Source organism: Eptesicus fuscus, chromosome 1, assembly GCF_027574615.1.
Source record: "Eptesicus fuscus isolate TK198812 chromosome 1, DD_ASM_mEF_20220401, whole genome shotgun sequence".
Lineage (NCBI taxonomy): Eukaryota > Metazoa > Chordata > Mammalia > Chiroptera > Vespertilionidae > Eptesicus > Eptesicus fuscus.
In genome coordinates this window covers 119,779,793-119,805,558 of record NC_072473.1, presented here as the reverse complement: position 1 = coordinate 119,805,558, position 25,766 = coordinate 119,779,793, and the positions used below count along the sequence as shown (strand labels likewise).

General features: G+C 38.3%; 1 protein-coding gene and 1 pseudogene across 2 annotated transcripts in view; both read left to right on the top strand.

Moving 5' to 3' along the window:
* Positions 1-25,766, top strand: part of GRIA3 (glutamate ionotropic receptor AMPA type subunit 3) — a 361,210-nt gene that overhangs the window by 65,265 nt on the left and 270,179 nt on the right. The window lies entirely within an intron of this gene.
* On the top strand, positions 11,521-11,997 carry LOC103299295 (60S ribosomal protein L23a-like; annotated as a pseudogene).

The following is a 25,766-nucleotide window of genomic DNA, read 5'->3' as shown; positions in this document are numbered from 1 at the left end:
TGTCTGCGGTCTACAGGAAACTCACCTTAGAAAAAAACACGCACACAGACTGATGGTGAAGGGAAGGAAAAAGGTTTTTCAGGCAAATGGAAATGAAAAAAAAAGCTGGGTAGCAATACTTATATCTGAAAAATTAGATCTCAAAGTGAAGGACATAAAAAGAGATAAGGAAGGCCACTTCATAATACTAAAGGGATCAATCCAACAAGAAGAAATAACTCTGGTAAACATATACGCAACCAATAGAGGAGCACCCAAATACATAAAAAAACTTCGGGAGGATATCAAGGGAGAGATTGACAGCAATACAATCATAGTAGGGGACGTTAATACCCCACTATCACCATTGGACAAATCCTCTAAATAAAAAAATCTGCAAAGAAACATCAATCCTAAATGACTCCCTAGATCAGATGGAGTTAATTGACATCTTCAGAACATTTCACCCCAAAGCCATAGAATATACATTCTTTCTCAAGTGTACATGGGTCATTTTCAAAGATAGACCATATATTGGGTCACAGGCAAAGTCTCTTCAAATTCAAGAAGATAGAAATCATATCAAGCATCTTCTCAAATCACAATGGCATAGAACTGGAAATCAACTATAAAAAAAAAATCCAAAATAAGCAAACACCTGGAGACTAGCATGCTATTAAACAATGACTGGGTTACCAGAGAGATCAAAGAAGAAATAAAAAACATCATGGCAACAAATGACAATGAAAACACAACTATCCAAAATCTATGGGACACAGTGAAAGCAGTCTTGAGAGGGAAGCTCATAGCTCTACAAGCCTACTGCAAACAATGGTAATAAATTACCTAACCCTACAACTCAAAGAGTTAGAAAGAGAGCAACAAGAACAGCCCAATGTAAGCAGGAGGAAGGAAATAATAAATATCAGAGTGGAGATAAATGACACAGAGACAAAAAAAAAAAAAAACAATACAAAAGATCAACAAAACCAAGAACTGGTTCTTTGAAAGGATAAACAAGATTGATGAACCTCTAGCGAGGCTCACCAAGAAGCAAAGAGAGAGGACCCAAATAAACAAAATCAGAAATGAAAGAGGAGAAATAACAACAGACCCCACAGAAATTCAAAGGATTGTTAAAAAATATTATGAATAACTCTCTTCCAACAAATTGGACAACCTAGAGAAAATGGACATATTCCTAGAAAAATAAAACCTTCCAAAACTCAATCAGGAAGAATCTAAACATCCCAATAGGCCAATAACTATGGAAGAAATTGAAGCAGTCATGAAAAATCTTCCAGCAAACAAAAGCCTGGGGCCAGATGGCTTCACAGGGTAGTTTTACCAAACATTCAAGGAAGAACTAAAACATATCCTCCTCAGACTATTCCAAAAATTCAAGAGGAAGGAACACTTCCAAGCTCATTCTATGAAGCAAGCATCACCCTAATACCAAAACCAGATAAAGACACCACAATGAAAGAGAATTACAGGCCAATATCCCTCATGAACATAGATGCCAAAATCCTCAACAAAATTCTAGCAAATCGGATCCAGCAGTACATCAGAAAGATCATACACCATGACCAAGTAGGATTTATCCCAGGGATGCATGGATGGTACAATATCCACAAATCAATAAATGTGATACATGACATAAACAAATTGAAACATAAAAACCCCATAGTCATATCAATTGATGCAGAAAAAGCATTTGACAAAATCCAACACCCTTTCTTGATAAAAACTCTCATCAAGGTGGGAATGGAAGGATCATACCTCAACATAATAAAAGCCATATATGACAAACCCACAGCCAACATCATACTCAATGGGCAAAAACTAAAACCATTTATCCTAAGAACAGGAACAAGACAGGGATGCCCATTCTCACCACTCCTGTTCAGCATAGTACTGGAAGTACTAACCATTGTGATTAGACAAGAAGAAGAAATAAAAAGCATCCAAATTGGAAAAGAAGAAGTAAAACTGCCCTTATTTGCAGATGACATGATATTATACATAAAAAACCCTAAAGACTCGATCAAAAAATTATTAGACTTAATAAATGAATCCGGCAATGTAGCAGGATACAAAATTAATGCCAAGAAATCTATGGCATTTCCATACACCAATAGTGAACTTGCGGAAAGAGAGACTAAAAAACCCATTTACCATCGCAGCAAAAAAATTAAGATACCTAGGAATAAACTTAACTAAGGAGGTAAAAGACCTATACACGGAAAACTACAGGACACTGAAAAAAGAGATAGAGGAAGACATAAACAGATGGAAGAACATACCATGTTCATGGACTGGTAGAATCAACATCACTAAAATGTCCATACTACCCAAAGCAATCTATAGATTCAATGCACTCCCCATTAAAATACCAACAGCACATTTCACAGACCTAGAATGAACTCTCCAAAAATTCATCTGAAATAAAAAAAGACCTCAAATAGCTGCAGCAATCCTGAGAAAGAACAAAGTTGCTGGAATCGCAATACCAGATTTCAATCTGTATTATAAAGCCACTGTTCTCAAAACAGTCTGGTACTGGCACAAGAACAGACATATAGACCAATGGAATAGAATAGAACCCAGAAATCGACCCAAACCACTATGCTTAATTAATATTTGACAAAGGAGGCATGAACATACAATGGAGTCAAGACAGTCTCTTCAATAAATGGTGTTGGGAAAATTAGACAGATACATGCAAAAAAATGAAGCTAGACCACCATCTTACACCATACATAAAAATAAACTCAAAATGGATAAAGGACTTAAATATAAGATGGGAAACCATAAAAATATTAGAGAAATCCACAGGCAGCAAAATCTCAGACATATGCCAAAGCAATTTCTTCACCAATACCGCTCCTAGGGTGAGGGAAACTAAAGAGAAAATAAACAAATGGGACTACATCAAAATAAAAAGCTTTTGCACAGCAAAGAAACCATCAACAAAACAATAAGAAAGCCCACTGTATGGGAGAACATATTTGCCAATGTTATCACCGATAAAGGTTTAATCTCCAACATTTACAGGAAACTCATACAACTTAAAAAAGGAAGATAAATGATCCAATAAAAAATGGGCAACGGGCCTAAATACCGTATTTTCTGGCATATAAGATGACTTTTTAACCCAGGAAAATCTCAAAAGTCGGGGGTCTTATACACTGGAAAATACAGTATTTGGGTTTTAAGCAATCTGATATACATTGTCAGAGATTTTTCTAACCTACCGTATTTTACAGAGTATAAGACCCCCACTTTTGAGAAGATTTTCCTGGGTTAAAAAGTCTTATAGGCGGGAAAGTAAGGTAGATACTTTTCAAAAGAAGACAGAAGGAAGGCCAAGAGACACATGAAAACATGCTCAAAATCACTAATTATCCGAGAGATGCAAACCAAAATGACAATGTGGTACCATCTCACACCTGTCAGAATGACTATCATCAACAAAGGACAAGTGCTGGGTAGAATGCTGAGATAAAGGAACCCTTGTGCACTGCTGGTGGGAATGCAGACTGGTGCAGCCATTGTGAACAGTATGGAGTTTCCTAAAAAAACTAAAAATGGAATTCCCATTTGACCCAGTAATCCCACTTCTAGGAATATATCCCAAGAAACTAGAAACACCAATCAGAATGGATATATGCATCCCTATGTTCATAGCAGCACAATTTACAATAGCTAAGATTTGGAAACAGCCTAAGTTCCCATTAGCCGATGAGTGGATTACAAAACCATGGTACATCTACACAATGGAATACTATGCTGCTGTAAAAAAGAAGGAATTCTTACCGTTTACAGCAGCATGGATGGAACTGGAGAGCATTATGCTAAGTGAAATAAGCCAGGCAATGAAAGAAAAATACCACATGATCTCACTCATTTATGGAAAATAAAGAACATTATAACCTGGTGAACAAAAAGATAGATACAGAGGCAGTAAGGCATTGAACAGACTCTCAAATTACAGCAGGAAGGCTGGGGAGTGTTGGGAATGGGGGGAAAGAGATCAACTGAAGGACTTGTATGCATGCATATAAGCACAACCAATGGACACAAGACACTGGGGGTGTGGGATGAGGGCATTGCGACAGGGGGTAGGGGAGGCTGGTGGAAGGTCAATGGGGGAAAAAAGGAAATATATGTACTATTTGTAATACTTTATTTTTTTAATTTATTTATTGATTAAGGTATTACATATGTGTCCTTATTCCCCCATTACCCTCCACCCCCCATCCATGCCCTTACTCCCCTGTTGTCTGTGTCCATTGGTTAGGCTTATATGCATGCATATAAGTCCTTTGGTTGATCTCTCCACCTTACCCCCACCATCCCCTACCTTCCCTGAGGTTTGACGTTCTGATTGATATTTATCTGTCTCTTTAAACAATAAAATTTTAAAAATGATTGAGTTAAAATAGAAAAAATAATAATAATAAAAGCTACTGTTTTAGGCACTATATGTTTTATATACATCACTTCATTTAATCCTCACAGCAGCTCTTTGACCTAGGCTCCAGTCTTGCCATTTTTGTAGCTGAGCAATCTAAGCCTCTGAGAAGCTGAACAATTTAGCCAAGCTCACACAGATCATAAATCTTCCCCCACAATAATATAAGCTCAACAAGGGCAGGGATTTGTGTCTGCGTTGCTCACTGCCATATCCCCAGCATCAAGAATAGTGATTGGCACAGAGCAAGTGCTCAGTAAATATTTGGTGGAGTTGGAGTCCAACCAAAGCAGTCTTCTAGATTCTACTTACCCACTAAACACACTGCATCCAATATATCTATTCTTTTATTTAAGTCCTTGTAATCTCTTATCTGTAAACAACTGTGTATTCCTAACTGCTCCTCTTAACTGCCATTCCCAGGCCTCTCAAATTTTGTAATCTTCCTGACATAATACTTCAGCTTAGGGACACCCCTAACTGAACAGCCTTCCAGATGCCCAGGCTCTCCTTAGTCACCATAGGGCATTTCAGATAGTTCCTGCTTCACATTCTACTTCTGACATTTGCTACTATGAGATGATGTTAATTCTCTGAGTTTCAAATTTTTTTTTAATTTGTAAATTGGGAATCATGTGAAAAATTGCTTGTCTTCATGACTAACACAAAGGTATCCCAGATTTCCTACTATTCCACCCCTAATGGCTTACCACCCATTGCCAAAGTCCTGCAGTGGAAAATTTGTTGGACTTCCCACTTACTAAGAAATCTACCTACATTTACCAAATATGCAGAATTCAATTATTTCTTACCTCTTTTGAAGAGCCATTTGTACCATTTCTGCCTTTATCCCTAAGTCTTTTTATGCTTTAGATCTAGAAATGAAAGAATGAACAGGATGTCTTCTGTCAGGGAATTTGATGATCAGAGGTTGAAACCATGAATAGTAAGTATTTGAGAAGTATTTGCTATATAAAGCTGTTAGCTTGTTGGTATAAACTAGAAGCACTTCTATGAATAATTCCTATGTATTTATCCCTTTCATGTTTTCCTTTTCTGAAAGGAAAGACTCACTAAAATTAGGAAAATAACTGCCTCTGTTTTATAGCCATAAATATTCCATTCATTTTCTCGCTTCCTTCCATTTTCATGAGTGACACCATGGGGCTTCAGAAAAATAGTGCTATCCTTGTAGATGAAAATAATGCTGTTGTCCTAGCAACAACCCTCACAGGTGCTACCACCTGAGTGCCAGAGGTCTGTACAGAAGTCTAACTGGTCCTCTTAAAAACGGGCTGGTGAGTTTGGCCTCAGCAGGGTAGGGAATTTCCAGTTTCCAACTTCTCTCATTGTCTCTGAGCCCATCACTTTCACAAACAACAACAGAGTCATCCCCATGTCACATTTCTAATCCTCATGCTACTCTTCAAGGCCTCTACCCAAAAGGATTTTTACAGTCTGACCTCAAAGATATTGCAGGTTTGGTTCCACACCACTGCAATAAAGTGAGTATTGCAACAAAAACAATTCTATATAATAAAAGCCTAATATGCAAATCGACCAAACAGAGAAACAACTGGTGGAATGACCAATCACTATGACACGCAATGACCACCAGGGTGAAGACGCTCAACGCAGGAGCTGGCCCCAGCCCGCAGGCCCCAGGTCAGCCAAGGCAGGTGCCAGTGGGGGCCCCCCACCAATCACCCCACCGGTCGCCCCGCAGAGGGAGGTGACCAGCAGCAGCACCAGGGGACAGGACTGGCTAGTGGGCAGTGCCAGGCTGGCCAAGGTGGGTATCAGTGGGAGCCCCCTGATCGCCCTGCCAGTCACCTCACAGATCAGCCCTGATCACCAGCCAGGCCTAGGGACCCTACCCATGCACGAATTTAGTGCACTGGGCCTCTAGTTCATAATATTCTTGCTGGGGGATAGTCTTGCCTTCAACTTGTCAAAAAAACAACATCTGTAAATAGCAATGAAGCAAAGTGTAATAAAATAAGTTATGACTTTACTTTCTCTCCTAGAATCCAATCCACAAATTTTTCTGACTCTGGAATACTGATGATGGTATTACTATAACTAGAGTGGCAAAGTGATATGTTGAGGCAATAACTATCTGTTGGATAACCCAGTTCAGGGCAAGCTTCTTAGATAAAATTATATTCCAAGCAGGCAGCAATCAGTGCCATTCCTGCTCCCTGAAACTGATTGGGTGACAATCCAATTACAACATGTATTGATCATTACATACATTGTGACAACATATTGGGATCAGGAAACCCTTCAACTCAGGGAACTGGAGTATTTCCCTCAGCCCTTGGTCCACTCCTAATAGGATCTCATAGCATAAATAAGGTAATGGCAGCTAATAAAATAATTACTCTGTTCATTAAGAGCTAAGCTATTCACTGGCAAATGTGTTATAACAATAATATGCCAGGAAATACGGTAAGCGGGTATAAGTGGCAAAATCTTTTCTAAAGATGCATAACTGGATTGTAAGCTCAAATAGCAAATAGGTATTGAGGGCCAGGATAATTGGCCCTTTATCTTCTACTTATAAAAACAAAGGTTTATTTGCCCTTTAAATTGACCAATAAAATTAAATTGGCACCCTGTGGTGTGTGTTGAATACATAATCAGAAATATGAAGCAATAATAACAAAAACATAAAATGGGGGAAAAACAAATTAAAAAATAAAAAACTTGAACAGTGTAGAAAAAAACAATGTAGGAAAATAATGCAGTTCAAATAATACCTCCTCATTGTGTAGCAGATCCCAGAGCAGTCACTCCTGCTCCTGAAAGCTGAGGCTCACCAACTGGCTCCACAGTTCCTCAAAAGCATAGGCTTCTTGACTTTGGGGTTGACCCAGAAGAGGGGAGGAAAGGATGGGGCATGGCAAGGCCAGAAAGTAGGTGACTCTACACCAAAAAGGAATTCACAAAACTTTGAAAGCAAAAGTAGTACTTGTGAAAAGTAATGTTTTGTGACACTCAAAATGTCTTTTAAAGTATATTCCCTGTAATCTTTCCAAAGCTGCTCATGCTGAGATCTTCAGAGAAAAAGCACAACAAAAAACTCACAATACATAAGCATATAGCAATCCAAACTCCAGAAAAGAAAGTCAGTGCCTGCTAACTGATGAACATGAAGCACAGTAAATTAAAATTTAAAGAAAAACATCTTCCTCCTGATTTCTAATTTTGATGATGGTCAGACACATAAATATTTATTTAATGAGTGACAGCACATGATAATACTTTTCTGTATTAGCTGGATAGATGAAAGAGAAGGAAAATTGCATTATCATTCAATTATTTTTTGCGTCAAGTATATTCACATGCTCTACTCAGAGAAATTATTAATTATGCACAAAAGAATTTTGACTTAGAAGTCGCAGAACACTTCGTAGAAATTCATTGTTTAGAATGATTCAGGTGGTCAAGATAAATAAGGAAAAAGATAGGGACACAGAATGAGTCCCAAAAAATACTTCCTTTAAAGTGTCTTACAGCTTTAGGTTATTAGTGAAGATGGAACTATCGACAGGTCACCTTCTCTGCCTTCAACCAGGAATACATGGAAGCCTTCCTAAACAAATAAACGACATTGGTTTTACAGAGAGGATAATTCTTTCACTTTTCTAAGGCCTTCTCCTAGTTTTTTTTTTTTTTCAAGCCTTCTACAGACCAAAAGACCACAGTTAAAGGGAATATATGTTTTGTTTCCTCTGTGTCTCTCCCAGGTGCCTACCAAAGGACTCTGCACTTGGTGTGACCTCAAATGACATTACTGCCTAGCCGACACTTATATTCAGTACCACCCACTCCACTATGGAGCTGAGACTCTTTAGAGACAGATGAAAACCAACATGGGAAGGAACATTGGCCAAAGTCAGAACCTCAAGAGGGAAGGATAGAAAAATATAGTCATAGAGTCACTGAGTCTTGTAGCACTGCTTTGGGGAGCCTAAGCCCCATAAAGATTGATCTTTAACCAACATCATCAGATGTTTCATTTAAAAGGCAAAAGAGACGACTAGACCCCTCTTGTGAACAGAAACAATAATATAAAATTAAATACTCATAACTGAGTAATTGTTGGCTGCTTTTCCCCCCAGAGAAGGTGTCTTCTAAATGATTTCTGGAGCATTTAATCAAGTGCAACTGTAATAATATTATTTCTATAATAACAGTGTTTCTACAGATCTTCATATTTTTGCATGTTTTATACTCATTATGGCTAATACACAAAACATTTCTTTAGGGTATATAAATACTGTCCTTGCTAGCTAGAGAGAAGTGAGAGCTCAGGAAAAGGTAAAGTAAAAGTCACAAATTGAGACAGCAATGACATTGAAAACACAACTGGAGCCCGGCTGCTGTGGCTCAGTCGTTGAGCATTGATCTATAAAACAGGAGGTCACGGCTTCGATTCCTGGTCAGGGCACATGCCCGGGTTGCATGCTCAATCCCAGTAGAGGACATGAAGGAGGCAGCTGATCAATGATACTCTTCATTGATGTTTCTATCTCTATCTCCCTCTCTCTTCCTCTCGAAATTAATAAAAATATATTTTTAAACAGAAAACAACTGGAGAATTCTGCTTTCCAGTACCAATTTACACTGAGTGGCCAGATTATTATGATCTCTGAACGCATAATAATCCGGTCACTCAGTGTATATCCTATATAATAAAAGGCTAATATGCAAATTGTCCCCTTGACTGGGAGTTCGACCAGCAGGCAGGCCGGCCAACCACCCATGTCCCCTCTCCCTGGCCAGGCTGGCAGGGCCCCATCCATGCATGAATTCATGCACCGGGCCTTTAATATATATATATATATATATATATATATATATATATATATATAATATATACACTGAGTGGCCAGATTATTATGCATTCAGAGATTATAATAATCTGGCCACTCGGTGTATATCATCAGCACATAAAGAGCTTACACTATGAACATATACTGAACCTGACACAATACTAACAGAATATTTGTTATGTGTTTTTTTCCTGGCTCTCCAAAGGCTTCTCTGTCATATGTAGAAGTTCATATTAACATTTATGAGGCAAGCAGTCCACAGCTTGGTTGAGGCATGCTATGATGAAATGTCAAAATGGGGGCTCAGCTCAAATATTGCTGGCACTCAGAGAAAGAATAGGTCTCTTAGAGATGAAATGGGAACTAAAAGCTCCGTGCAGGAGGAAACTTCAGGCAGATTTTGAAATGTGGGCAAGAATTGGAATGTTAGACATTTGGGAAATGGCATTCCAGGATGGGAACACAGTATGGACAAATGCTCTGCAGTAGGAATGAGTACGAAGTATGTCAAGCATAGAAAGATCAACTAGGCTGGGGTGAAAAGTTCCTACTGGATAAAGTTCCTATTGGAGACAATATTGTATAGAACATAAGCCCTAATGATGGAAGACCATGGGGTAGAAAACAAATATGCACTATTTATGGAGCATCTACTATGAACAGTTCTGAACATCATGTTTTTCAAATGTGAATTTCAGGATGAAGGGTTTAGACTATACCTGACAGACCATAAGGAGCCCAATACCTAAAATAAGACAGAATGTGTGCTCAATTACCTCACTCACATGTCCTTGGCCAACCTCTGAGGACCTACTGGAGTGTTTTTTATTACTAAATATACAGCTTCTCTTGGGCAATGCCATTGTTATCTGAAAATATGAAGCCTTTAATTTTGCATGTCATTGCACAAAGAGCATTAGAGGCCTAATTTCTCTTCCTTTTGAAGTAAACAGACAACTCTGACATGGTCAGATGTATTCACTGGCAGCACATAAAAGTTACAAGTTTAATACGTGATTGAGCAGCACAGTGCTAGAGGGAGCTACTTTGTCTACAGCTGAAATTGCATTCTATGAATTATACATGTTTACTTAATTCTAGCTGTTTTTATCTATATTTAGTCAGATTCTTTCCCATGGAGCAAGTTAAATACTTTGGGAGACACAGTCTTACTTTCAAACCACTGAAGGATCATCTGCAACGTCCAAGGAAGAGGACTCAGCTGTTCTGTGTTGTTGAAAGACATTAAAGTAGAAACCTATTGGAATCGTGCTTTGCACCACTGGTTTTTCAAAATGCAAATGGATTGAGTTCTAAAATAAGATGTGTAATCTGGCTGACATACAGGTGGCCTGGGTACCAGAGCTGTCCATTAAAGCACGTATATCTGGCTGGAACTGAAGGACTATACAACACTGAACCTAACCCCACGGATGCTCATGCTTCCATTGGAAGATTCATTCACAGTCCCAACTCAAAAGTTCAGTAACACATGTTCCCTAATCACTCCCATCTGAGATAGTGGGGACACAGATTCCTCAAGTTCCCATTCCCAGGTGGCAATTCAATGACACAAGCTGTATGGAGGGAGGGTGAGTTCAGATGGAAGCTAGGAAGACCTAGGGAGAAGGGATAGATTGGGAAAACAGGAGAAGGAATAAGATGGGACTTCTGCAGAAGATAAACAGTGAGGACACAATAGTTTTAGACCAAATTAGTGCTGGGTTTGTGACAGGGCATGGAGATACGATGGTATAAGGTGGTAAAGAAATACAATTTAATTAGTGACTCTCAATATACATGCATATATTTGATAACAAATTTAAAAGTTTTATGAAACAATATTTACTTACTACATTGATACACTTAGACATCTTTCTATTTTATTTCATTTATTTTTTAAAGGCTAGGCCATGACTACTACATTGATTTCATAATCCACTAGTGGGTTGTGCACTACAATTTGCAAAACACTACTATAGTTAAAGGGAAGGAGGATTAGTTTCCCCTCCTCCTTCCCTTTCTCCCTTATCAGTCATAGGCTGTAACCTAGAACAAGTCAGAAGTGCTGTTGAAAAAACTGGGACTAGGATAAGAGTGGTGAAGGTGGGTTCCAGGTAATACACAAGAAGAGAAAAATGTGGAGGAAAAGTGAGGTTTTGCTATCTCTGGGCCAGCCCTAGAAAGAGGTCAAATGAAACAGAACTTACCCTTTTTACAAAGATGGCACCAAAAGAGAAAGGAGCCCCTTCCCCTCCCAAAGCCAATGCCAAAGCAAAGGCATTGAAGGCAAAGAAAGCAGTGCTGAAAGGCATACACAGCCATGAAAAAAAAAAAAAAAAGAAAATCCACATGTGACCCACCTTCTAATAGCCAAAAACACTGAGGCTCCGAAGGCAGCCTAAATATCTTCAGAAGAGTATCTCCAGGAGAAACAAGCTTGACCTCTATGCCCTCATCAAATTCCCCCTGATGACCAAATCAACCATGAAGAAGATAGAAGACAACCATACACTTGTGTTCATTGTGAATGTCAAGGCCAAGAAGTGCCAGATCAAACAGGCTGCGAAAACACTCTATGACATTGACATGGCCAAGGTCAGCACCCTGATCAGCCCTGATGGAGAAAAGAAGGCATGTATTCAACTGGCTCCTGACTATGATGCTTTGGATGTTGTCAACAAAATTTAGATCATATAAACTGAGTCCAGCTGGCTAATTCTAAATATAAAAAATTTACACTAGAAAAAAAAGAAAGAAGGAAAGAAAGAAAGAAAGAAAGAGAGAGAGAGAGAGAGAGAGAGAGAGAGAAAGAGAGAGAGAGAGGGAGGGAGGGAGGGAGGCAGGGAGGGAGGGAGGGAGGGAGGGAGGGAGGAAGGAAGGAAGGAAGGAAGGAAGGAAGGAAGGAAGGAAGGAAGGAAGGAAGGAAGGAAGGAAGGAAACTGAAGAGTAGAACATTACTTCTCCAGCATCTGGCACAGTACTAGATACTGTTCAATAAGTTTCAAAAAAAACATCTCCTGAATTGACACACATAAGTTAAAGGCTGTTTGAACATTCATCTCTGATAAAAAACAAACAAACAAACAAACGAACAAATAAAAAACAGTGAAGGTCAGAACCTGCCTTTGGCAAATAGCATTGTTCAGAGGGTTTGTTCTTACCTCCAGTTTGTCTCAGCCCTAAGAGCACCCAGCACACTGCCTTCAGATGGCAAAAGGTCCCCATTCTAGGGTTCCCCCAAATAGATAGTCACTCTTGTAGGAGATAGACCCAGATCTTTCCTAACCCCTATTACCAGCCCTCAAAATTTATCTGACCTGTATCATATTCCCTCTGTGCCTGGTTCTCAGTAAGAATTAATCTAACAAACCAGTCCATTCTGAAGTAGTCATGAGTAATACTGACTGCATGTTCCTCTTGCAGGCCAAATTTGTCATTTAACAGGGAATTTCACCATCCTAGCCTATAGATGTGGGTGTTTCAAACCTTGTAGTAGTCAATGGAGAAAACAATTGAAGACAAGAAGGCTTTCCAGGGGCCATCAAAGCACACTACAAGGCAACTAGTTACTCTGTCTACACATTGGTAGTTTCCATTAACCATTACACAATGACTCCCACCCCAAAGTATTAAAGTTGCTAGTATGATGTCTAGAACAGAGTGAGTACTGAATAAATGCTGGTTGAATTAGAATCTAAAACATTTAGGTGGGTAGGCATAGGAGGTAACTTTCATAAGACCTACTAGACCAGCACTATCTGTGATGATGGAATGTACCATGTTGTACTGTTCAATACATGTGACTATGGGTCACTTGAAATGTGGATAGCATAATTTTATTTAATTTCAAATAATTCTTAACTTAAATAGCCATTTATGGCTAATGGCTACCAAATCGGACAACACAGGTCTAGAGAGTTACTAGACATAGGAAACACTTAAAGTGAGTGCCTATCTCTCATCAGTGACCTTATTAAAAAACTTGGTCTTTTTCTAAGTTCGCCTCAAGATCTGAAATTCCTCTCTTTCAAGTGATGTCCTTCTGATTTAGAAGAAAGTGGGTCCTTGCTTCAGAAGGTTTTGTTTTCAGATTCAAGCTACAGTACCCGTCGCTCCCAATTGAAGTTCCTTTAAAATGGAGAGTAGCTGGACCCTGCAATGTCCTGTAAGAGCCACTGTGGTTTGCCTGAATATAAGCCCTATGCTTGAAAAGACAAACACATCTGGCTGGACTTCCTTGATACAAAGTTCTGCACCAACCCAGAATTTCCTCCCAAACCAAGGTTGGGTATTTATTTTCAAAAATTCCAACCAGTTGAATTCAAGTTAGAAAAACTTGCCTTTTTTTCCTAGAGGAAAAATGGATTATTTGCTCTTCAAGCTTTTGGAACATATTTGAGGGAACTGATGTAGTATAGAACTATAATGCAGCAATAAGGTGAACTGTTATGTATAACTACCAATCCAGGGTATTATGAAGATGGCTTTTCAAGAGATGCTTCCCATCAGGGTTGCATTGGAGAAAATTTATAAGGCTGCTTACAATTTCTTTGAAGTCTACTAGCAGGCAGGGACAATAAGGACCATGGATCCCTTGTACTCATCAGAAATCAATTAATCTACTTGTAAAATGAGTAGGCTATTTGCTTCCTGACAACAAAGGGCAATGAAACAGGTTTTATACCTTAGAAAATGACACACTATTTGAGTTAGAGGGTAGAATGGAATAGTTTCCCAATTCTTCTGGTGCTTCATTCTTTACCAGAAAGCATTCCTCTGCCTCCTCTCAGCATCTTCTTCCTTTTTACTTCCTCCCCATAAAATGCAATTATAAGTAGTAAAGATCCATGGTTTGAGATGATGAAACCAGGAGAGAAGAAAATCATTCCAGTTATTTCTTTCCTTAAAATCTAGGCCTGTGAACATATCTAAAGAACCAAGGTCAGTATTAAGAATCATTCATATTGCCTAAACTGTAAATATGCTAAAGATGCATTTGGAGCAATTCAATAACTGTAGCCAGAATATTTATTACCTAATTGTTGTCATCCTGGAAAGTGTAGGGATAAAGAATTAAGTACCTTGCCAAATAATTCCATCCTTGACTATTCTCTTCAGCATTTTTGTCATAACTTGGATAATACTACCCAAGGCAGGCTAATCAAATTTGTAGATAACACATAACTAGAGAGACGGCTAATAATCTCATTAAATAAATCAAGATTTAAAAGGCTGGGTCAGAACTCTGAGGACATTTTAAAAGCATAAAAGGTACCAAAAAGATGTTTAGGTACAAAAAAGGGCAATCAAACTATAGAGGGGATTTTTGCACTATTTCAGAGGCAGAAGTAGGTGACCTAGGACATTGCACTCCATTTTAAGTATTTGATGCTAAGGAATTCAAGCAGAATGGGAAATAAAAGCATGTCTTCAAGACTGACAATGCACCTAAATATTTTATATTTATATGGTTTTGTTTTTTATTATGAAATATTTCAAACATATATAAAATTAGGTAACAAGCAACCATTAATTAGCTTTTAAGAATGATTTTTATTTAGGAGCCCAGCTCACTCTCACTCCCTAGCACGAGCTACAAAAACTTTTTTTAATGGTTTGCAATATTATTCACCGTGGTCAAGACATGGAAACAACCTAAGTGTCCTCCAAGTGATCATTGGATAAAGAGGATTTGGTACATATATACAATGGAATACTACTCAGCCATAAAAAGGGATGCTTTGTGTAATATGGACATTTTAATTATGTTAATTCTTCCTATCCATGAACACGGTATATGCTTCCACTTATTTGTATCTTCTTCAGTTTCTTTCTTCAGTGTCTTATAATTTTCCGAGTACAGATCTTTTACATCCTTGATTAAAATTTTTTTCTAGGTATTTTATTCTTTTTGAAGCACTTGTAAATAGGATTGGTTTTTTAGTTTCCCTATCTGATAGTTCATTATCAGTGTATAAAAAGTCAACTGATTTCTGGATATTTATTTTGTATCCTGCTATTTTACTGAATTCATTTATCAGTTCTGGTAGTTTTTTCATGGAATCTTTAGGGTTCTCTCTATATAATATCATGTCATCTGAAAATTATGACAATTTTATTTCTCCCTTTCCAATTTGGATGGCTTTTATTTCTTCTTATCTGATTCTTGAGGCTAAGACTTTCAGTACCATGTTGAATAAGAGTGATGAAAGCAGACATCCCTGTCTTATTTCTGATCTTAAGGAAAGTGCTTATACTAGTTTTTGACCATTGAGTATGTTGTTATCTGTGGGCTTGTCATACATGGCCTTTATTACATTGAGATGCGTTTCCTCTATTCCCACTTTACTAAGAATTTTTATCATAAATGGGTGTTGGATTTTATCAAATGTTTTTTCTGCATTTATTGATATGATCCTGTGGTTTTTATCCTTCATTTTATTTATGTGGTGTATCACATTTATTGCTTTGCAGATATTGTACCAATCTTGCATCCCCAAAATAAATCCCACTTGATCATGGTGTATGACTTTTTAAATATATTGCTGGATCCAGGTTTGCTAATACTTGGTTGAGGACTTTCAGCATCTATGTTCATTAGGGATATTGGTCTACAATTTTCTTTCTTTGTCATGTCTTTATCTGGTTTTGGAATTAGGATAATACTGGCCTTGTAAAATGAGCTTGGGAGTCTTCCCTCCTCTTGAATTTTTTTAAATAGCTTGAGGATAGGTGCTAGTTCTTCTTTGAGCTATCATCTCACTTATATGTGGAATCTAACAACAAAGAACAACAATAACAAAAAACCCCTGATGAACAATATAGATCCAGAGACATAGAAGCATGGAACAGACTGACAAATCTCAGAGGGAAGGGGGAGGGGGAGGACAGGAATAGATTAACCAAACCACTTATATGCATATATACATAACCCATGGACACAGACAATAGTGCAGTGAAGGCCTGTAGAGGGGTGAAGAGGGGGAGGGGTGAGCAGGTCGATGAGGGAAAAAGGGGGATATCTATAATACTTTCAACAATAAAGATATATTTTTTTAAAAAGATACCAATGGCATATTTCACATAACTAGAACAAATATTCCAAAAATTTATATGGAACCACAAAAGACGCTGAATAGCAATAGCAATCCTGATAAATAAGAACAAAGTTGGAGGAGTCATGCTACTTGATATCAAACTATACTACAAGGCCATGGTAATCAAAACAGCATGGTACTGGCATAAAAACAGACATATAGATCAATGGAAAAGAATAGAGAGCCCAGAAATAAACCCACACCTTTACAGTCAATTAACATTTGACAAAGGGGGCAAAAATAAATAAGGGATTAAAGATAGCTTATTCAATAAATGGTGCTGGGGAAATTTGACAGATACACGCAAAAAAAATGAAAATGGACCATCTTCTTACACCACATACACAAACTCAAATGGATTAAAGACTTAAATGTTAGACCAAAACCATAAAAATCCTAGAAGAAAACATAGTAAGTAAAATCTCAGATATTTCTTGTAGTAATATTTTTCTGATGTATCTCCTTGGGCAAGAAAAACAAAAGAAATATAAACAAATGGGACTACATCAAAATAAAAAGTGTTTGCACAGCAGAGGAAGCCATCAACAAAATGAAAAGACAACCCACTGAATGGGAGAACATATTTGTTGATACATCTTATAGGGGGTTAATATCTAAAATTTATAAATAACATCTAAAAATCAATACCGGAAAAAAAAACTATCCAATTAAACAATGGGCAAAGGATCTAAATAGACAAAGAGGATATACAGAAGGCCCATAGACGTATGAAAAGATGCTCAACATCACTCATCATTAGAAAAATGCAAATTAAAAACACAATGAGATATCATCTCAGACCTGTCAGAATGGCCATCATCAATAAATCAACAAACAACAAGTATTGGAAAAACCAAGATGGCAGCATAGGTAAACACCTAAACTACTGCCTTGCACAACAATTTCAAAACTACAACTAACGGACATCATCCAGAACCACAGGAAGGCTGGCTGAGTGGAAATTCTACAACTAGAAGGAAAGAGAAAAGCACACTGAGACTCACAGGAGCTGTGGAAGGCAGAAGTATGGAGGCATGTGCGCACATGGAGAGGGCAGGCAACTGAGTACGTGGCTGGCTTTCTCAATCGGGAGGGAGACAAAAGGTCCCGACTGCTCTGAACTCCAGTTCTGGGCGAGACTCTGGGGACCCAGACTCATTTGGGGAGAAACTGGACTGTCTGGCAGCGGGCGAAACTCGAGGGTGGCTTTCTCTCAGAGGTGCTTGCAGCAATTACCGTGGGACACTGAGACCCAGGGGGCTCTTAGGGCAGGGCTGACGGGAAGCCATTGCTCTCTGCTCTGCCCTGAGACTCCGCCCCATCCAAGCTGAGCACAGAGGCTTTTGCAAGTCTTGACTCATTAGGGTGTCCCCAGCACAGAAGTGCTCCCCGCATTGACACAGCTGATCCTCACAGCCAATTGGCCTGGAGGTCAATTCCTCCCAGTGATAAAAACAACAATCAAGGCTTAAGTACAATAAGACTGTGCACACAGTCCACAAAGGGGTGCACCAAGAGTGTCCACCTCAGATAACTGGGGAGGCTGAGCCACTAGGCCCTATAGGACACCTAGCACACAAAGTCACTCTATCAACACAGGGAAGCAGCCAAAATGTGGAGACAAAGAAACAGGTCACAAATGAAAGAAATGGAGGAAAGCAAACAACTGGATATAGAGTTCAAAACCACGGTTATAAGGTTTTTCAAGAATTTTCTAGAAAAGGCTGATAAATTTAGCAAGCCCTTGAGGATATGAAAAAGGACCAACTAGAAATTAAGCATACACTGACTGAAATAAAAAATAATATACAGAGATCCAGCAGCAGACTAGAGGGTCACAAAAATCAAGTCAAAGATTTGAAATACAAAGAAGCAAAAAACACTCAACCAGAAAAGAAAAAAGAAAAAAGAATCCAAAATTATGAAGATAGTGTAAGGAGGCTCTGGGACAACTTCAAGCATACCAACATCCGAATTATGAGGGTGCCAGAACAAGAGAGAGAGCAAGATACTGAAAACCTATTTAAAGAAATAATGACAAAAAACTTCCCCCACCTGGTGAAAGAAATAGACTTACAAGACCAGGAAGCGCAGAGAACCCCAAACAAAAGGAATCCAAAGAGGACCACACCAAGACACATCATAATTAAAATGTCAAGAGCAAAAAACAAGGAGATAATATTAAAAGCAGCAATAGAAAAACAGTTAGTCACCTACAAGGGAGCACCCATACGATTGTCAGCCAATTTCTCAACAGAAACTATGCAGGCCAGACGGGAGTGGCAAGAAATATTCAAAGTGATGAATAGCAAGAACCTACAACCAAGATTACTTTACCCAGGAAAGCTATCATTCAGAATTGAAGGTCAGATAAAGAGCTTCACAGATAAGAAAAAGCTAAACGAGTTCATCAACACCAAACCAGTATTACATGAAATGTTGAATGGTATTATTTAAGAAGAGAAAGAAGAAGAAAAAGGTAAAGATAAAAATTATGAACAACTAATACATATCTATCAACAAGTGAATCTAAAAATCAAGTGAATAAAAAATCTTATGAACAGAATAAACTGGTGAATATAATAGAATCAGGGGCATAGAAAGGGAGTGGACTGACAATTCTCGGGGGGAAAGGGGTGTGGGGGGTGCGGGAAGAGACTGTACAAAAACCGTACACCTATGGATGAGGACAGTGGGGGGGGGGCAGTAAGGGCAGAGGGTGGGGTGGGAACCAGGTGGAGGGGAGCTATGTGGGGAAAAAAGAGGAACAATTGTAATAATTTGAACAATAAAGATTTATTTTTTAAAAAGATTGAGATTTGCTATTAACAACAACAACAACAAAAAAAAACACAAGTATTGACAAGACTTTGGAGAAAAGGAAATCCTTGTGCACTGTTGGTATGAATGCAGATTGGTGAGCCATTGTGGAAAGCAGTATGGAGTTACCTCAAAAAATTAAAAATGAAATTGCCCTATGACTGAGCAATTCCACTTCTGATAATTTAACTAAAGAAACTTGAAAACATTAATTTGAAAGAATATATGCATCTCTATATTCTTTCAGCATTATTTATAACTAGAGGCCTGGTGCACAAATTCGTGAACAGGTGGGGTCCAGCCACCGCCCCCCCAATGGGAGGTCAGCAGGAGGGAGGAGGCATGGGAGGTTGGCCGACCAGCCCCGCCCCTGATCAGGGTACAGGAGCCAATCGGGACCAGACCAGCCAGGGGGAGGGGCCGCAGGCAGCTGGCCCCACCCCCAATTGGGGTGAGGTGCCTTATTGGTGGCAGGACCAGCCAGGGTGAGGGGCCCCCCCATTGGGCCATTGGGCAGCCACAGTGCACATAATAGCGACCAGTCATTCCAGTTGTTCCGACATTCCAGTTGTTTGGCTTTTACATACAGTGTATATAGATAGCCAAAATTTGGAAGCATCCCAAGTGCCCATCAGTAGATGAGTGGATAAGACAGCTATGGTACATTTACACAATGGAATACTACCTGGACATAAAAAGGAAGAACATTTTACCCTTTGCAAATGTATGGATGGACCTGATGAACATTATGCTAAGTGAAATAAGCCAGTCAGAGAAAAGCAAGTACCATATGAGTTCACTCATATGTGAAATCTAATGAACAAACTAAACTAACAAGCAAAATAGAGACAGACTCATAGATATATAGAGTAGGCTGACAGCTCTGGTAGTTGATATGTGTGTGTGAAGGGATTGAGCAAAAGAGACAAAAAAGAAGAGAAAGAACTCATGGACAGGGAAAACAGTGTGGTGACTATGGTGGGTAGAGAGGGTGGATGGAGGTAGAAGAGGATATATGGGGGATAAATGGTGATGGGGAAAAATAATACAATAAAGAACAAAAAGTTGTTTCCAAATTTTAAAAGGAAATCAAAATGTTTTGTAGGTACTCATTGAGAAGCCTTGGTCCTACTCCTATCTTTTCACCTGAACTCCCTAGTAATGAACAATGTTATTTATTTATTTTGCATTCTTCCAGTATCTTCACTGTTTATTCTTCTGGTATTTTATTTCTTTATGCAACTAAAAAACTAAAATATATGTGTTTTTTTCTTACACAAAATAATAGCACCCTATTTAAAAAAGGATGAAATACTACTATTTGCAGTAACAGGAATGGATCTTAAGAGTATCATACTAAGCTAAATAAGTCAGACAGGAAAGGACAAGAACCATGTGATTTTGCTCATATGTAGAATAAAACAGAAAGCTTTTTATCCATTTTGAGTTTACTTTTGTGTATGGTGTAAGTTGATGGTCTAGGTTAATTTTTTTCATGTCTAATTTTCCCAACACCATTTATTGAAGAGACTGTCTTGACTCCATTGTATGTTCTTGGCTCCTTTGTCAAATATTAATTGAGTGTGATGGCTTGAGTTGATTCAAACAAAACAAACAAAACTCTAGAGACACTGACAACAGTATGGTGGTTACCAGAGGGGCAGGGGTGTGGGTGAAGGATGAGGAGGGTAAAGGGGGTCAAATATATGGTGACAGAAGGAGACTAGACTTTGGGTGATGACCACACAATGCAATATACTAATGATGTATTATAGAATGGTGAATTTGAGACATATAATGATATTAATCAATGTCATCTCAATAAATTTAATTTAAAAAATAAAAATAATGCCAGCACGCAAAAAAATAAATTTTAAAAATATAAAGAATATGGCTTTCTAATGCTATTTGGCACTATAACAAACTTGAAGCACTTATCTGTCCATGACAAATCTTAGGGCTGTTTCAAAAGCATCACAAGAGTTTATCACCTTCCTGCCCAATTTTAGGAATTGTTTCAAGACTGTGACTGGATGGCTAGATCAACTAGTTTTTCAATTAAGAGTTACACTAAATCCCATGTAAAATGAGTTGCAAGTCAAGACAGGCCCCTGTCTACTTTAGATGAGTGATGGAGATACATGGGTCAATGGCAAGACTGGGAAGAATGAAGATTCTGTTGAGTTATTTGTTATGAGGATGATTAGGAGTCAAGAACCAATAGTACTACTGACACTCTAGTAGTAGCTTTCATCATTTTTCAATGAGCGTTTCATCTATTATTTCCATTTATTCTCAGCACATCCCTGTGAGGTGGGCAGGGCAGATATTAGTTCTGAGAAACAGACCTGAAATCCAGTGAGGTAAGTGGCCCAAGTTCACACACAAAAAATTAGATCTGAACCATATAAAAACCTATTGCAATGCAAGAGCACTGAAAATGAATTTTTAAATATTAATAGCAGATACATTTATCAATTGAGCACAGACTTATATGAGAGTCATAATACACATTGTTGTGTGACATTTAATACACAGAACAATGCTATGAGGTAGGTCTATTATCTCAATGGTTATAGATATGGCAATGAGGTTTGGGGAGTTTAAGTAACTAATCCAACGCCAATAATTTGACCTCAAAAATAAACTCCAAATCCCTCTGCCTCCATTGCCACAACAAATCTAAACTACTATCATCTCTCTCATAGACTATAGGAATAGCATCCCAAATGTTCTCCATGTTTTCATTGCTGCCACTTTAAGTCTACTGTCCAAAGAGTAGCCAGGTAAATCTTTTTTTCTTCATGTTTTAGAGGAATATTTATTTCTTACTTTTTCTTTTTATACAATTTAATAGAAATATAATCATTATAGCATGTGCAGTATTATAGTACAATACATAGTACAGTAGTGGTACAGTATGCAATATTTATAGTATGTACACTACATATAGTATATAACAAAATGTGTTGGGTTTCTTTCACGTAACATACTTTTATCTTTTTAAAAATATTTTTATTGATTTCAGAGAAGAATGGAGAGGGATAGAGAGATATAAACATCAATGATGAGAGAGAATCATTGATTGGCAGCCTCCTGCACGCCCACTACTTGGGGGGGCGGGGGGATCGAGCACGCAATCCAGGCATGTGCCCTTGGCCGGAATCAAACCTGGGACCCTTTAGTCCACAGCCCTACACTCTATCCACTGAGCCAAACCAGCTAGGGCCACTTAGCATACTTTTAAAATTTTTTATTAAAGTATAGTTGACATATAATATTTTATTTGTTTTAGGCATACAATGTAGTGATTTGACATTTATAAACCTTATGATGTGATCACAACAAGTATAGGACCATCTGTCACTGTCCAAAGTTAATACAATATTATTGACTATATTCTTTGTACCACATTACATTTCCATAGCTTATTTATTTTATAACTGGAACTCAAAACCACAAATAGATACCACCTCACACTTGTCAGAATGGCTGTTACCAGAAAGTTAACAAATAGCAAGTGCTGGTGAGGATGTGGAGAAAAGGGAACTCTCATGCATTGTTGGTGGGATTGTAAATGATGCAGCCACTATGGAAAACAGTATGGAAATTCCTCAAAAAATTACAAATACAACTACCATACAACCCAGAAATTATACTTCTGGGTATTTATCAGAAGAAAACAAAAACACTAATTCAAAAAAATTTATGCATCCCTATGTTCATTGCAGCATTATCTACAGTAGCCAAGACATGGACGCAACCTAAGTGTACATCAGTAGCTGATTAGCTCAAGAAGATGTGGTACATATTTACAATTGAATATTATTCAGCCATAAAAAGAATGAAATGTTGACATGTGTGACAATATAGATGGACCTAAATAGAGGGTATTATGCTAAGTGAAATAAGTCTGACAGAGAAAGACAAACACTGTATGATTTCACTTATATGTGGAATCTAAAAAAAAAAAAAAAAGAAAGAAAGAAACAAATAAGACAAAAATAGACTTATAGAAACAGAGAACAAACTGATTATTGGCAGAGGGGAGGAGGTTGGGGATGGGTGATGAAGGTGAAGGGGAGTAAAACGTACAGGCCACCAGTTATAAAATAAATAAGCCATGGATATTTAATGTATAGGTAAAAAAAAATTTAAATACAAATCAGCATATGGAATACCCATAATCAAAATCCTTCCAAGATTTCCTGCCATGGTTCTCAGAATAAAATCTAAATTCCTTACTGGAGTCCTACAAGTCCTCATGATTGGTTCCCTGCCTTCTACCAGACACATCGCACACCCTGGCCACACTCCAGTCAAGCTATAGTCTTCTTTCAGTGCTTCAAATGCATCAAATGAGGGAGGACATGGTAATCACACATTTGTATGATTATTTTATTAATATTTTGCTCACTGCTGTATCCTAGCACCTAGACAGTGTTTGTTACACAGTAGGAACTCAAAATTTTATTTGATAAATATATTAATTAATGAATAAGCAAAATATTTAAAACTCCTGAGCTCCAATAATTAATCATATTGTCTCGATATAAAAGGGCCTAACAAGTACACCCTTATCCCAACCCATCATAGCACCTCTCTTGCCATTTCTGACACTACTATGGAAGAGTGATTTGCACTTACAGTTGCAAAATGATTTTAACAAAATACATGTGTTCATATGTTAATGCCTGCATTTGCAAGCCGTTATACTTAAGTAGGATCAAATGTTGATAATGAATGTTTACTTTGCCAGCATTTAGATACAGGCCATGTAATTGCAAAAATAACTGGTTAGACTGTTGGAAGGCAGTGTACTCTTGAGAACTGAACAAAATGTTCAAGGGAATTAACCTGAAGATGTTAATTACACCATAGAATCATCAGCTGGAGCATAGGGCTGACATGTTAATTTGAGTCTGGTACATATAAGCATTCACTGTGGTTATTAGAACTCAAGACCAAAGTGTGTTCGGGGGATGGAGAGGGTGATCTATATGACCCCAGGGAAGGCATGAGCTAGCTACTACCCAACAACCACCCTGCTGCCTCCATTCTTTATATAATTCTCCCTCTGCTACATCTCCAGGTTAAAATAGGCAATTTAAGGACAAAGCTATGAAGGTATCTGCTTGTATGGTGAGCTTGGAAGAGTCCAAGATATTCAACCTTCCTAACTTTCCTACACTAAGATAACTCCTTTGGGATCTTCTAGATATGTATGCATTTTCATAATGTTAAGGCTTTGTTCTCTGTGGAGAAGAAGTCACCAGGTAACCCTATCATTCTCAAATGAAGGGTGAGGAAGGCAAAGGGAACAGTGAGTGATGTTGCCCCACAAGGGATATTTGACAACGTTTTGAGGCATTTGGGGTTTCACAACTGAGGAGTGGTGGTGGTGCTGTTGTATATAAGGGGTAGAGTCCAGGGATGCTGCTAAACATCCTACGATACACAAGACAGTCTCCCACAACAAAGAATTATCCAGTAAAAAATGTCAACAGTGCTGGTGAAGGTTGAGCAACCCTGAGCTGATTCATTTGCCAAGATTAATTTATTAGTCCACTAACAACTTTGATTTGGGATGGGTAGATTTTGATCAGACATTTGGAACAGAAAGGAAGAAGAATAATCAGGTAGCCATGCCAACAATAGATTAGGGAAAAGACTAGAAGCATGTGACAAGTTAAGAGACTACTCTCATAGTCTAAGAGAGAAGGAATGAGAACCTGAACTGAAAGTGAATAGGAAATAGACACCCCAAATGCTGTTGTGGTAGAATTGATAAAGCATCACAAAACAATGGTATAGGGTAATGAGGCAGAAAGAGAAGGCAAAGATGACCCTTAATACTCTAACTTGGGGGTTGGGAAGAGGAGTAATACATTAGGAAAAACAGGGACAAGAGGAATAGATCCGCGGGTGGGGAATGGGAGTGGAGAAATAATATACTGAATGTGTGATGCCATGAAGGCCTTCAGGTGAGGCTGTTTTATGGGCAGTTAGAAAGGTGGATCTGGAACTCAAGACTGTGTCTGAAGCTAGAGGTTTCTACATGAAACTCATCCTGCTTGGCACATACCAGGAGCTCCATAAATATTTGTTAAATGAAAAAAAAAATACTGTAAGAAGAAAAGAAGGCCAAGGACAAAAATCTCTGGGCACATCTCCATCAAAGGAGTGGACCAAGAGGAAACTGAAAAGGAGAAGTTAGGGAGTTAGAACCAGCATGGTTTAGTGGTCTCAAAATAGGAGAGTTTAAGGGGGGAGGATTTGGCCAACAATATCAAATGACCCTCAGCAGTCAAGTTGAATCATGTCTCTGAATAGAGTTGGACTTGGCAGTGAGCAGGTCATCATCAAACCTGAGAGAGCAGGTTCAGTAGAGTAATAGGAGAAGAAACTAGGTTGCAGATGCAGATGGCTGCAAGGTCCTCATCATCCCATCATTAGTGATTGTGGTAAAGGAATTAGAATGATAGCTTATGAAGGTGGCAGGGATTTAGGGAGCAGTGGAATCTTTTAGCAGAATTTTAGCCTGATAGG